Here is a 14073-nt window from a genome sequence, read left to right on the forward strand (position 1 = left end):
CCCAGCTGTGACAGAGACTGTAATTCCTGTATTGGACTGAACAGCCACCTGAGAACTCACTTTTCGAGTGGAAGCAAGTCTTCCTCGATTTCGAGGGGCTGCCTCTGGTGATGACTGGAGCAGTGGTTAATCACTCCCATCCACCACGTGACCCCGCGGCCCAATCCGCTCACTAGAGCAGCTGTCAATCACACGCAACCGCAGCCAGCCATGTCCAAGCACAAGGAGGTGCAATTCATCAGTTCCAACACCAGCAGCAGAGTGGCGCAGCGGAAGCGTGCTGGGCCCATAACCCAGAGGTCGATGGATCGAAACCATCCTCTGCTAAAGGCAACTTTTAATGTGGTTGCAGCCAACACTTGCACTGCAACTAATCCCAGCCTTGACAAGGATGCATCTCTAAAATCATTCTCTTTCAATTAATTTGAGGAGCTTTGGCTGATAGAGCACACTCATAAAATATGAGCTTGATATTAAAAGTCTTATTGTTTCCTCTTCTTTTACTAAATAAGTTTTGCTGATCTGCAAGCAAATCGGAATATGATGCTGTGGCAATAACTGGGATCTGGCTCAAAGGGCAGGCGTGGGCCGTAAATATAGCTGGATATCGGGTGTACATGAATGGTAGCAGTTGGGGTGGCAGTATTGGTTAAGGACAATGTTAGTGTTGACGAGAGAGGATGTCCTGTAAATATTGCAGGATACAGGCTGTTGGGCCTTCGGCCGCCGGAGGAAGACAGTGTTCCAAGATCAGGCCTTCAAATCTGGCACCAAGCTCATGGTATACAGGGCTGTAGTGATATCCGGCCTCCTGGGTGGCTCAGAGACATGGACCATATACAGCAATCACCTCAAATCGCTGGAGAAATACCACAACATCCTGCAAATCCCCTGGGAGGATAGACGCTTCAACGTCAGTGCTCTCGATCAAGCCAACATCCCCAGCATCGAAGCACTGACCACACTCGACCAGCTCCATTGGGCGGGGCACATTGTCCGCATTCTCGACACAAGACTCCCAAAACAAGCGCTCTACTAGGAATCCTAGACGGCAAGTGAGCCGCAGGTGGGCAGAGGGAACGTTTCAAGGACATCCTCAAAGCCTCCTTGATAAAGTGCAACATCCCCACCGACACCTGGGAATCTCTTGCCAAAGAGCGCCCTAAGTGGAGGAAGAGCATCCGGGAGGGCGCTGAGCACCTCGAGTCTCGCCGCCGAGAACATGCAGAAAACAAGCGCAGGCAGCGGAAGGAGCGTGCGGCAAACCAGACTCCCCACCCACCCTTTCCTTTAACCACTGTCTGCCCCAGCTGTGACAGAGACTGTAATTCCTGTATTGGACTGAACAGCCACCTGAGAACTCACTTTTCGAGTGGAAGCAAGTCTTCCTCGATTTCGAGGGGCTGCCTCTGGTGATGACTGGAGCAGTGGTTAATCACTCCCATCCACCACGTGACCCCGCGGCCCAATCCGCTCACTAGAGCAGCTGTCAATCACACGCAACCGCAGCCAGCCATGTCCAAGCACAAGGAGGTGCAATTCATCAGTTCCAACACCAGCAGCAGAGTGGCGCAGCGGAAGCGTGCTGGGCCCATAACCCAGAGGTCGATGGATCGAAACCATCCTCTGCTAAAGGCAACTTTTAATGTGGTTGCAGCCAACACTTGCACTGCAACTAATCCCAGCCTTGACAAGGATGCATCTCTAAAATCATTCTCTTTCAATTAATTTGAGGAGCTTTGGCTGATAGAGCACACTCATAAAATATGAGCTTGATATTAAAAGTCTTATTGTTTCCTCTTCTTTTACTAAATAAGTTTTGCTGATCTGCAAGCAAATCGGAATATGATGCTGTGGCAATAACTGGGATCTGGCTCAAAGGGCAGGCGTGGGCCGTAAATATAGCTGGATATCGGGTGTACATGAATGGTAGCAGTTGGGGTGGCAGTGTTGGTTAAGGACAATGTTAGTGTTGACGAGAGAGGATGTCCTGTAAATATTGCAGGATACAGGCTGTTGGGCCTTCGGCCGCCGGAGGAAGACAGTGTTCCAAGATCAGGCCTTCAAATCTGGCACCAAGCTCATGGTATACAGGGCTGTAGTGATATCCGGCCTCCTGGGTGGCTCAGAGACATGGACCATATACAGCAATCACCTCAAATCGCTGGAGAAATACCACAACATCCTGCAAATCCCCTGGGAGGATAGACGCTTCAACGTCAGTGCTCTCGATCAAGCCAACATCCCCAGCATCGAAGCACTGACCACACTCGACCAGCTCCATTGGGCGGGGCACATTGTCCGCATTCTCGACACAAGACTCCCAAAACAAGCGCTCTACTAGGAATCCTACACGGCAAGTGAGCCGCAGGTGGGCAGAGGGAACGTTTCAAGGACATCCTCAAAGCCTCCTTGATAAAGTGCAACATCCCCACCGACACCTGGGAATCTCTTGCCAAAGAGCGCCCTAAGTGGAGGAAGAGCATCCGGGAGGGCGCTGAGCACCTCGAGTCTCGCCGCCGAGAACATGCAGAAAACAAGCGCAGGCAGCGGAAGAAGCGTGCGGCAAACCAGACTCCCCACCCACCCTTTCCTTCAACCACTGTCTGCCCCAGCTGTGACAGAGACTGTAATTCCTGTATTGGACTGAACAGCCACCTGAGAACTCACTTTTCGAGTGGAAGCAAGTCTTCCTCGATTTCGAGGGGCTGCCTCTGGTGATGACTGGAGCAGTGGTTAATCACTCCCATCCACCACGTGACCCCGCGGCCCAATCCGCTCACTAGAGCAGCTGTCAATCACACGCAACCGCAGCCAGCCATGTCCAAGCACAAGGAGGTGCAATTCATCAGTTCCAACACCAGCAGCAGAGTGGCGCAGCGGAAGCGTGCTGGGCCCATAACCCAGAGGTCAATGGATCGAAACCATCCTCTGCTAAAGGCAACTTTTAATGTGGTTGCAGCCAACACTTGCACTGCAACTAATCCCAGCCTTGACAAGGATGCATCTCTAAAATCATTCTCTTTCAATTAATTTGAGGAGCTTTGGCTGATAGAGCACACTCATAAAATATGAGCTTGATATTAAAAGTCTTATTGTTTCCTCTTCTTTTACTAAATAAGTTTTGCTGATCTGCAAGCAAATCGGAATATGATGCTGTGGCAATAACTGGGATCTGGCTCAAAGGGCAGGCGTGGGCCGTAAATATAGCTGGATATCGGGTGTACATGAATGGTAGCAGTTGGGGTGGCAGTATTGGTTAAGGACAATGTTAGTGTTGACGAGAGAGGATGTCCTGTAAATATTGCAGGATACAGGCTGTTGGGCCTTCGGCCGCCGGAGGAAGACAGTGTTCCAAGATCAGGCCTTCAAATCTGGCACCAAGCTCATGGTATACAGGGCTGTAGTGATATCCGGCCTCCTGGGTGGCTCAGAGACATGGACCATATACAGCAATCACCTCAAATCGCTGGAGAAATACCACAACATCCTGCAAATCCCCTGGGAGGATAGACGCTTCAACGTCAGTGCTCTCGATCAAGCCAACATCCCCAGCATCGAAGCACTGACCACACTCGACCAGCTCCATTGGGCGGGCCACATTGTCCGCATTCTCGACACAAGACTCCCAAAACAAGCGCTCTACTAGGAATCCTAGACGGCAAGTGAGCCGCAGGTGGGCAGAGGGAACGTTTCAAGGACATCCTCAAAGCCTCCTTGATAAAGTGCAACATCCCCACCGACACCTGGGAATCTCTTGCCAAAGAGCGCCCTAAGTGGAGGAAGAGCATCCGGGAGGGCGCTGAGCACCTCGAGTCTCGCCGCCGAGAACATGCAGAAAACAAGCGCAGGCAGCGGAAGGAGCGTGCGGCAAACCAGACTCCCCACCCACCCTTTCCTTTAACCACTGTCTGCCCCAGCTGTGACAGAGACTGTAATTCCTGTATTGGACTGAACAGCCACCTGAGAACTCACTTTTAGAGTGGAAGCAAGTCTTCCTCGATTTCGAGGGGCTGCCTCTGGTGATGACTGGAGCAGTGGTTAATCACGCCCATCCACCACGTGACCCCGCGGCCCAATCCGCTCACTAGAGCAGCTGTCAATCACACGCAACCGCAGCCAGCCATGTCCCAGCACAAGGAGGTGCAATTCATTATTTCCACCACTAGCAGCAGAGTGGCGCAGCGGAAGCGTGCTGGGCCCATAACCCAGAGGTCGATGGATCGAAACCATCCTCTGCTAAAGGCAACTTTTAATGTGGTTGCAGCCAACACTTGCACTGCAACTAATCCCAGCCTTGACAAGGATGCATCTCTCAAATCATTCTCTTTCAATTAATTTGAGGAGCTTTGGCTGATAGAGCACACTCATAAAATATGAGCTTGATATTAAAAGTCTTATTGTTTCCTCTTCTTTTACTAAATAAGTTTGCTGATCTGCAAGCAAATCGGAATATGATGCTGTGGCAATAATTGGGATCTGGCTCAAAGGGCAGGCGTGGGCCGTAAATATAGCTGGATATCGGGTGTACATGAATGGTAGCAGTTGGGGTGGCAGTATTGGTTAAGGACAATGTTAGTGTTGACGAGAGAGGATGTCCTGTAAATATTGCAGGATACAGGCTGTTGGGCCTTCGGCCGCCGGAGGAAGACAGTGTTCCAAGATCAGGCCTTCAAATCTGGCACCAAGCTCATGGTATACAGGGCTGTAGTGATATCCGGCCTCCTGGGTGGCTCAGAGACATGGACCATACACAGCAATCACCTCAAATCACTGGAGAAATACCACAACACCCTGCAAATCCCCTGGGAGGATAGACGCTTCAACGTCAGTGCTCTCGATCAAGCCAACATTACCAGCATCGAAGCACTGACCACACTCGACCAGTTCCATTGGGCGGGCCACATTGTCCGCATTCTTAACACAAGACTCCCAAAACAAGCGCTCTACTAGGAATCCTACACGGCAAGTGAGCCGCAGGTGGGAAGAGGGAACGTTTCAAGGACATCCTCAAAGCCTCCTTGATAAAGTGCAACATCCCCACCGACACCTGGGAATCTCTTGCCAAAGAGCGCCCTAAGTGGAGGAAGAGCATCCGGGAGGGCGCTGAGCACCTCGAGTCTCGCCGCCGAGAACATGCAGAAAACAAGCGCAGGCAGCGGAAGGAGCGTGCGGCAAACCAGACTTCCCACCCACCCTTTCCTTCAACCACTGTCTTCCCCAGCTGTGTCAGAGACTGTAATTCCCGTATTGGACTGAACAGCCACCTGAGAACTCACATTTAGAGTGGAAGCAAGTCTTCCTCGATTTCGAGGGACTGCCTCTGGTGATGACTGGAGCAGTGGTTAATCACGCCCATCCACCACGTGACCCCGCGGCCCAATCCGCTCACTAGAGCAGCTGTCAATCACACGCAACCGCAGCCAGCCATGTCCCAGCACAAGGAGGTGCAATTCATTATTTCCACCACCAGCAGCAGAGTGGCGCAGCGGAAGCGTGCTGGGCCCATAACCCAGAGGTCGATGGATCGAAACCATCCTCTGCTAAAGGCAACTTTTAATGTGGTTGCAGCCAACACTTGCACTGCAACTAATCCCAGCCTTGACAAGGATGCATCTCTAAAATCATTCTCTTTCAATTAATTTGAGGAGCTTTGGCTGATAGAGCACACTCATAAAATATGAGCTTGATATTAAAAGTCTTATTGTTTCCTCTTCTTTTACTAAATAAGTTTTGCTGATCTGCAAGCAAATCGGAATATGATGCTGTGGCAATAACTGGGATCTGGCTCAAAGGGCAGGCGTGGGCCGTAAATATAGCTGGATATCGGGTGTACATGAATGGTAGCAGTTGGGGTGGCAGTATTGGTTAAGGACAATGTTAGTGTTGACGAGAGAGGATGTCCTGTAAATATTGCAGGATACAGGCTGTTGGGCCTTCGGCCGCCGGAGGAAGACAGTGTTCCAAGATCAGGCCTTCAAATCTGGCACCAAGCTCATGGTATACAGGGCTGTAGTGATATCCGGCCTCCTGGGTGGCTCAGAGACATGGACCATATACAGCAATCACCTCAAATCACTGGAGAAATACCACAACATCCTGCAAATCCCCTGGGAGGATAGACGCTTCAACGTCAGTGCTCTCGATCAAGCCAACATCCCCAGCATCGAAGCACTGACCACACTCGACCAGCTCCATTGGGCGGGGCACATTGTCCGCATTCTCGACACAAGACTCCCAAAACAAGCGCTCTACTAGGAATCCTAGACGGCAAGTGAGCCGCAGGTGGGCAGAGGGAACGTTTCAAGGACATCCTCAAAGCCTCCTTGATAAAGTGCAACATCCCCACCGACACCTGGGAATCTCTTGCCAAAGAGCGCCCTAAGTGGAGGAAGAGCATCCGGGAGGGCGCTGAGCACCTCGAGTCTCGCCGCCGAGAACATGCAGAAAACAAGCGCAGGCAGCGGAAGGAGCGTGCGGCAAACCAGACTCCCCACCCACCCTTTCCTTTAACCACTGTCTGCCCCAGCTGTGACAGAGACTGTAATTCCTGTATTGGACTGAACAGCCACCTGAGAACTCACTTTTCGAGTGGAAGCAAGTCTTCCTCGATTTCGAGGGGCTGCCTCTGGTGATGACTGGAGCAGTGGTTAATCACTCCCATCCACCACGTGACCCCGCGGCCCAATCCGCTCACTAGAGCAGCTGTCAATCACACGCAACCGCAGCCAGCCATGTCCAAGCACAAGGAGGTGCAATTCATCAGTTCCAACACCAGCAGCAGAGTGGCGCAGCGGAAGCGTGCTGGGCCCATAACCCAGAGGTCGATGGATCGAAACCATCCTCTGCTAAAGGCAACTTTTAATGTGGTTGCAGCCAACACTTGCACTGCAACTAATCCCAGCCTTGACAAGGATGCATCTCTAAAATCATTCTCTTTCAATTAATTTGAGGAGCTTTGGCTGATAGAGCACACTCATAAAATATGAGCTTGATATTAAAAGTCTTATTGTTTCCTCTTCTTTTACTAAATAAGTTTTGCTGATCTGCAAGCAAATCGGAATATGATGCTGTGGCAATAACTGGGATCTGGCTCAAAGGGCAGGCGTGGGCCGTAAATATAGCTGGATATCGGGTGTACATGAATGGTAGCAGTTGGGGTGGCAGTTTTGGTTAAGGACAATGTTAGTGTTGACGAGAGAGGATGTCCTGTAAATATTGCAGGATACAGGCTGTTGGGCCTTCGGCCGCCGGAGGAAGACAGTGTTCCAAGATCAGGCCTTCAAATCTGGCACCAAGCTCATGGTATACAGGGCTGTAGTGATATCCGGCCTCCTGGGTGGCTCAGAGACATGGACCATATACAGCAATCACCTCAAATCGCTGGAGAAATACCACAACATCCTGCAAATCCCCTGGGAGGATAGACGCTTCAACGTCAGTGCTCTCGATCAAGCCAACATCCCCAGCATCGAAGCACTGACCACACTCGACCAGCTCCATTGGGCGGGGCACATTGTCCGCATTCTCGACACAAGACTCCCAAAACAAGCGCTCTACTAGGAATCCTACACGGCAAGTGAGCCGCAGGTGGGCAGAGGGAACGTTTCAAGGACATCCTCAAAGCCTCCTTGATAAAGTGCAACATCCCCACCGACACCTGGGAATCTCTTGCCAAAGAGCGCCCTAAGTGGAGGAAGAGCATCCGGGAGGGCGCTGAGCACCTCGAGTCTCGCCGCCGAGAACATGCAGAAAACAAGCGCAGGCAGCGGAAGAAGCGTGCGGCAAACCAGACTCCCCACCCACCCTTTCCTTCAACCACTGTCTGCCCCAGCTGTGACAGAGACTGTAATTCCTGTATTGGACTGAACAGCCACCTGAGAACTCACTTTTCGAGTGGAAGCAAGTCTTCCTCGATTTCGAGGGGCTGCCTCTGGTGATGACTGGAGCAGTGGTTAATCACTCCCATCCACCACGTGACCCCGCGGCCCAATCCGCTCACTAGAGCAGCTGTCAATCACACGCAACCGCAGCCAGCCATGTCCAAGCACAAGGAGGTGCAATTCATCAGTTCCAACACCAGCAGCAGAGTGGCGCAGCGGAAGCGTGCTGGGCCCATAACCCAGAGGTCAATGGATCGAAACCATCCTCTGCTAAAGGCAACTTTTAATGTGGTTGCAGCCAACACTTGCACTGCAACTAATCCCAGCCTTGACAAGGATGCATCTCTAAAATCATTCTCTTTCAATTAATTTGAGGAGCTTTGGCTGATAGAGCACACTCATAAAATATGAGCTTGATATTAAAAGTCTTATTGTTTCCTCTTCTTTTACTAAATAAGTTTTGCTGATCTGCAAGCAAATCGGAATATGATGCTGTGGCAATAACTGGGATCTGGCTCAAAGGGCAGGCGTGGGCCGTAAATATAGCTGGATATCGGGTGTACATGAATGGTAGCAGTTGGGGTGGCAGTATTGGTTAAGGACAATGTTAGTGTTGACGAGAGAGGATGTCCTGTAAATATTGCAGGATACAGGCTGTTGGGCCTTCGGCCGCCGGAGGAAGACAGTGTTCCAAGATCAGGCCTTCAAATCTGGCACCAAGCTCATGGTATACAGGGCTGTAGTGATATCCGGCCTCCTGGGTGGCTCAGAGACATGGACCATATACAGCAATCACCTCAAATCGCTGGAGAAATACCACAACATCCTGCAAATCCCCTGGGAGGATAGACGCTTCAACGTCAGTGCTCTCGATCAAGCCAACATCCCCAGCATCGAAGCACTGACCACACTCGACCAGCTCCATTGGGCGGGCCACATTGTCCGCATTCTCGACACAAGACTCCCAAAACAAGCGCTCTACTAGGAATCCTAGACGGCAAGTGAGCCGCAGGTGGGCAGAGGGAACGTTTCAAGGACATCCTCAAAGCCTCCTTGATAAAGTGCAACATCCCCACCGACACCTGGGAATCTCTTGCCAAAGAGCGCCCTAAGTGGAGGAAGAGCATCCGGGAGGGCGCTGAGCACCTCGAGTCTCGCCGCCGAGAACATGCAGAAAACAAGCGCAGGCAGCGGAAGGAGCGTGCGGCAAACCAGACTCCCCACCCACCCTTTCCTTTAACCACTGTCTGCCCCAGCTGTGACAGAGACTGTAATTCCTGTATTGGACTGAACAGCCACCTGAGAACTCACTTTTAGAGTGGAAGCAAGTCTTCCTCGATTTCGAGGGGCTGCCTCTGGTGATGACTGGAGCAGTGGTTAATCACGCCCATCCACCACGTGACCCCGCGGCCCAATCCGCTCACTAGAGCAGCTGTCAATCACACGCAACCGCAGCCAGCCATGTCCCAGCACAAGGAGGTGCAATTCATTATTTCCACCACTAGCAGCAGAGTGGCGCAGCGGAAGCGTGCTGGGCCCATAACCCAGAGGTCGATGGATCGAAACCATCCTCTGCTAAAGGCAACTTTTAATGTGGTTGCAGCCAACACTTGCACTGCAACTAATCCCAGCCTTGACAAGGATGCATCTCTCAAATCATTCTCTTTCAATTAATTTGAGGAGCTTTGGCTGATAGAGCACACTCATAAAATATGAGCTTGATATTAAAAGTCTTATTGTTTCCTCTTCTTTTACTAAATAAGTTTGCTGATCTGCAAGCAAATCGGAATATGATGCTGTGGCAATAATTGGGATCTGGCTCAAAGGGCAGGCGTGGGCCGTAAATATAGCTGGATATCGGGTGTACATGAATGGTAGCAGTTGGGGTGGCAGTATTGGTTAAGGACAATGTTAGTGTTGACGAGAGAGGATGTCCTGTAAATATTGCAGGATACAGGCTGTTGGGCCTTCGGCCGCCGGAGGAAGACAGTGTTCCAAGATCAGGCCTTCAAATCTGGCACCAAGCTCATGGTATACAGGGCTGTAGTGATATCCGGCCTCCTGGGTGGCTCAGAGACATGGACCATATACAGCAATCACATCAAATCACTGGAGAAATACCACAACATCCTGCAAATCCCCTGGGAGGATAGACGCTTCAACGTCAGTGCTCTCGATCAAGCCAACATCCCCAGCATCGAAGCACTGACCACACTCGACCAGCTCCATTGGGCGGGCCACATTGTCCGCATTCTTAACACAAGACTCCCAAAACAAGCGCTCTACTAGGAATCCTACACGGCAAGTGAGCCGCAGGTGGGAAGAGGGAACGTTTCAAGGACATCCTCAAAGCCTCCTTGATAAATGGCAACATCCCCACCGACACCTGGGAATCTCTTGCCAAAGAGCGCCCTAAGTGGAGGAAGAGCATCCGGGAGGGCGCTGAGCACCTCGAGTCTCGCCGCCGAGAACATGCAGAAAACAAGCGCAGGCAGCGGAAGGAGCGTGCGGCAAACCAGACTTCCCACCCACCCTTTCCTTCAACCACTGTCTTCCCCAGCTGTGACAGAGACTGTAATTCCCGTATTGGACTGAACAGCCACCTGAGAACTCACATTTAGAGTGGAAGCAAGTCTTCCTCGATTTCGAGGGACTGCCTCTGGTGATGACTGGAGCAGTGGTTAATCACGCCCATCCACCACGTGACCCCGCGGCCCAATCCGCTCACTAGAGCAGCTGTCAATCACACGCAACCGCAGCCAGCCATGTCCCAGCACAAGGAGGTGCAATTCATCAGTTCCAACACCAGCAGCAGAGTGGCGCAGCGGAAGCGTGCTGGGCCCATAACCCAGAGGTCGATGGATCGAAACCATCCTCTGCTAAAGGCAACTTTTAATGTGGTTGCAGCCAACACTTGCACTGCAACTAATCCCAGCCTTGACAAGGATGCATCTCTAAAATCATTCTCTTTCAATTAATTTGAGGAGCTTTGGCTGATAGAGCACACTCATAAAATATGAGCTTGATATTAAAAGTCTTATTGTTTCCTCTTCTTTTACTAAATAAGTTTTGCTGATCTGCAAGCAAATCGGAATATGATGCTGTGGCAATAACTGGGATCTGGCTCAAAGGGCAGGCGTGGGCCGTAAATATAGCTGGATATCGGGTGTACATGAATGGTAGCAGTTGGGGTGGCAGTATTGGTTAAGGACAATGTTAGTGTTGACGAGAGAGGATGTCCTGTAAATATTGCAGGATACAGGCTGTTGGGCCTTCGGCCGCCGGAGGAAGACAGTGTTCCAAGATCAGGCCTTCAAATCTGGCACCAAGCTCATGGTATACAGGGCTGTAGTGATATCCGGCCTCCTGGGTGGCTCAGAGACATGGACCATATACAGCAATCACCTCAAATCGCTGGAGAAATACCACAACATCCTGCAAATCCCCTGGGAGGATAGACGCTTCAACGTCAGTGCTCTCGATCAAGCCAACATCCCCAGCATCGAAGCACTGACCACACTCGACCAGCTCCATTGGGCGGGCCACATTGTCCGCATTCTTAACACAAGACTCCCAAAACAAGCGCTCTACTAGGAATCCTACACGGCAAGTGAGCCGCAGGTGGGAAGAGGGAACGTTTCAAGGACATCCTCAAAGCCTCCTTGATAAAGGGCAACATCCCCACCGACACCTGGGAATCTCTTGCCAAAGAGCGCCCTAAGTGGAGGAAGAGCATCCGGGAGGGCGCTGAGCACCTCGAGTCTCGCCGCCGAGAACATGCAGAAAACAAGCGCAGGCAGCGGAAGGAGCGTGCGGCAAACCAGACTTCCCACCCACCCTTTCCTTCAACCACTGTCTTCCCCAGCTGTGACAGAGACTGTAATTCCCGTATTGGACTGAACAGCCACCTGAGAACTCACATTTAGAGTGGAAGCAAGTCTTCCTCGATTTCGAGGGACTGCCTCTGGTGATGACTGGAGCAGTGGTTCATCACGCCCATCCACCACGTGACCTCGCGGCCCAATCCGCTCACTAGAGCAGCTGTCAATCACACGCAACCGCAGCCAGCCATGTCCCAGCACAAGGAGGTGCAATTCATCAGTTCCAACACCAGCAGCAGAGTGGCGCAGCGGAAGCGTGCTGGGCCCATAACCCAGAGGTCGATGGATCGAAACCATCCTCTGCTAAAGGCAACTTTTAATGTGGTTGCAGCCAACACTTGCACTGCAACTAATCCCAGCCTTGACAAGGATGCATCTCTAAAATCATTCTCTTTCAATTAATTTGAGGAGCTTTGGCTGATAGAGCACACTCATAAAATATGAGCTTGATATTAAAAGTCTTATTGTTTCCTCTTCTTTTACTAAATAAGTTTGCTGATCTGCAAGCAAATCGGAATATGATGCTGTGGCAATAATTGGGATCTGGCTCAAAGGGCAGGCGTGGGCCGTAAATATAGCTGGATATCGGGTGTACATGAATGGTAGCAGTTGGGGTGGCAGTATTGGTTAAGGACAATGTTAGTGTTGACGAGAGAGGATGTCCTGTAAATATTGCAGGATACAGGCTGTTGGGCCTTCGGCCGCCGGAGGAAGACAGTGTTCCAAGATCAGGCCTTCAAATCTGGCACCAAGCTCATGGTATACAGGGCTGTAGTGATATCCGGCCTCCTGGGTGGCTCAGAGACATGGACCATATACAGCAATCACCTCAAATCACTGGAGAAATACCACAACATCCTGCAAATCCCCTGGGAGGATAGACGCTTCAACGTCAGTGCTCTCGATCAAGCCAACATCCCCAGCATCGAAGCACTGACCACACTCGACCAGCTCCATTGGGCGGGCCACATTGTCCGCATTCTTAACACAAGACTCCCAAAACAAGCGCTCTACTAGGAATCCTACACGGCAAGTGAGCCGCAGGTGGGAAGAGGGAACGTTTCAAGGACATCCTCAAAGCCTCCTTGATAAAGGGCAACATCCCCACCGACACCTGGGAATCTCTTGCCAAAGAGCGCCCTAAGTGGAGGAAGAGCATCCGGGAGGGCGCTGAGCACCTCGAGTCTCGCCGCCGAGAACATGCAGAAAACAAGCGCAGGCAGCGGAAGGAGCGTGCGGCAAACCAGACTTCCCACCCACCCTTTCCTTCAACCACTGTCTTCCCCAGCTGTGACAGAGACTCTAATTCCCGTATTGGACTGAACAGCCACCTGAGAACTCACATTTAGAGTGGAAGCAAGTCTTCCTCGATTTCGAGGGACTGCCTCTGGTGATGACTGGAGCAGTGGTTAATCACGCCCATCCACCACGTGACCCCGCGGCCCAATCCGCTCACTAGAGCAGCTGTCAATCACACGCAACCGCAGCCAGCCATGTCCCAGCACAAGGAGGTGCAATTCATTATTTCCACCACCAACAGCAGAGTGGCGCAGCGGAAGCGTGCTGGGCCCATAACCCAGAAGTCGATGGATCGAAACCATCCTCTGCTAAAGGCAATTTTTAATGTGGTTGCAGCCAACACTTGCACTGCAACTAATCCCAGCCTTGACAAGGATGCATCTCCAAAATCATTCTCTTTCAATTAATTTGAGGAGCTTTGGCTGATAGAGCACACTCATAAAATATGAGCTTGATATTAAAAGTCTTATTGTTTCCTCTTCTTTTACTAAATAAGTTTTGCTGATCTGCAAGCAAATCGGAATATGATGCTGTGGCAATAACTGGGATCTGGCTCAAAGGGCAGGCGTGGGCCGTAAATATAGCTGGATATCGGGTGTACATGAATGGTAGCAGTTGGGGTGGCAGTATTGGTTAAGGACAATGTTAGTGTTGACGAGAGAGGATGTCCTGTAAATATTGCAGGATACAGGCTGTTGGGCCTTCGGCCGCCGGAGGAAGACAGTGTTCCAAGATCAGGCCTTCAAATCTGGCACCAAGCTCATGGTATACAGGGCTGTAGTGATATCCGGCCTCCTGGGTGGCTCAGAGACATGGACCATATACAGCAATCACCTCAAATCACTGGAGAAATACCACAACATCCTGCAAATCCCCTGGGAGGATAGACGCTTCAACGTCAGTGCTCTCGATCAAGCCAACATCCCCAGCATCGAAGCACTGACCACACTCGACCAGCTCCATTGGGCGGGCCACATTGTCCGCATTCTCGACACAAGACTCCCAAAACA

General features: G+C 51.3%; 8 non-coding genes across 8 annotated transcripts; all 8 read left to right on the top strand.

Moving 5' to 3' along the window:
- The first annotated feature begins 255 nt into the window (after positions 1-255).
- Positions 256-327, top strand: trnam-cau (transfer RNA methionine (anticodon CAU)). Its single transcript has one exon. It is a non-coding gene; the product is annotated as a tRNA-Met (tRNA).
- A 1233-nt stretch (positions 328-1560) lies between these two features.
- trnam-cau (transfer RNA methionine (anticodon CAU)) lies at positions 1561-1632 on the top strand. Its single transcript has one exon. It is a non-coding gene; the product is annotated as a tRNA-Met (tRNA).
- A 2538-nt stretch (positions 1633-4170) lies between these two features.
- trnam-cau (transfer RNA methionine (anticodon CAU)) lies at positions 4171-4242 on the top strand. Its single transcript has one exon. It is a non-coding gene; the product is annotated as a tRNA-Met (tRNA).
- Positions 4243-5474: 1232 nt separating this feature from the next.
- On the top strand, positions 5475-5546 carry trnam-cau (transfer RNA methionine (anticodon CAU)). The gene has a single exon. It is a non-coding gene; the product is annotated as a tRNA-Met (tRNA).
- A 1233-nt stretch (positions 5547-6779) lies between these two features.
- Positions 6780-6851, top strand: trnam-cau (transfer RNA methionine (anticodon CAU)). Its single transcript has one exon. It is a non-coding gene; the product is annotated as a tRNA-Met (tRNA).
- A 2538-nt stretch (positions 6852-9389) lies between these two features.
- trnam-cau (transfer RNA methionine (anticodon CAU)) lies at positions 9390-9461 on the top strand. Its single transcript has one exon. It is a non-coding gene; the product is annotated as a tRNA-Met (tRNA).
- Positions 9462-10693: 1232 nt separating this feature from the next.
- Positions 10694-10765, top strand: trnam-cau (transfer RNA methionine (anticodon CAU)). The gene has a single exon. It is a non-coding gene; the product is annotated as a tRNA-Met (tRNA).
- A 1233-nt stretch (positions 10766-11998) lies between these two features.
- On the top strand, positions 11999-12070 carry trnam-cau (transfer RNA methionine (anticodon CAU)). Its single transcript has one exon. It is a non-coding gene; the product is annotated as a tRNA-Met (tRNA).
- Positions 12071-14073: the final 2003 nt, after the last annotated feature.

The sequence above is a fragment of the Pristiophorus japonicus genome, chromosome 7 (assembly GCF_044704955.1).
Source record: "Pristiophorus japonicus isolate sPriJap1 chromosome 7, sPriJap1.hap1, whole genome shotgun sequence".
NCBI lineage: Eukaryota > Metazoa > Chordata > Chondrichthyes > Pristiophoridae > Pristiophorus > Pristiophorus japonicus.